Source organism: Etheostoma spectabile, chromosome 4 (assembly GCF_008692095.1).
Source record: "Etheostoma spectabile isolate EspeVRDwgs_2016 chromosome 4, UIUC_Espe_1.0, whole genome shotgun sequence".
Lineage (NCBI taxonomy): Eukaryota > Metazoa > Chordata > Actinopteri > Perciformes > Percidae > Etheostoma > Etheostoma spectabile.
In genome coordinates this window covers 28,804,202-28,804,423 of record NC_045736.1, presented here as the reverse complement: position 1 = coordinate 28,804,423, position 222 = coordinate 28,804,202, and the positions used below count along the sequence as shown (strand labels likewise).

The 222-nt window shown below is 27.5% G+C and overlaps 1 long non-coding RNA gene across 1 annotated transcript in view; it reads right to left on the bottom strand.

The window, feature by feature from the left end:
- LOC116688124 (uncharacterized) overlaps nt 1-222 on the bottom strand; it is an 18,735-nt gene that overhangs the window by 17,484 nt on the left and 1,029 nt on the right. The window lies entirely within an intron of this gene.

Sequence of the window (222 nt, the reverse complement as noted above, 5' to 3'; positions counted from 1 at the left end):
CATTTTGGGGTGTCTTATTCAATTTTTATATTATTGGAAAATAAATTGAAGTGGTTTTGAAATATTATTGAGTAAAAGTTGACATATTCAAGTCTGTAATTATCCATCAACAAACGTTCCTTCAATTTTTGTCTAAATAATTCCTAATTTCTGCTTTTCTGACTCCAACATTAGGTATAATTTCCTATAGATGAGGTTTACTGACCATAAACTCCAAAAATA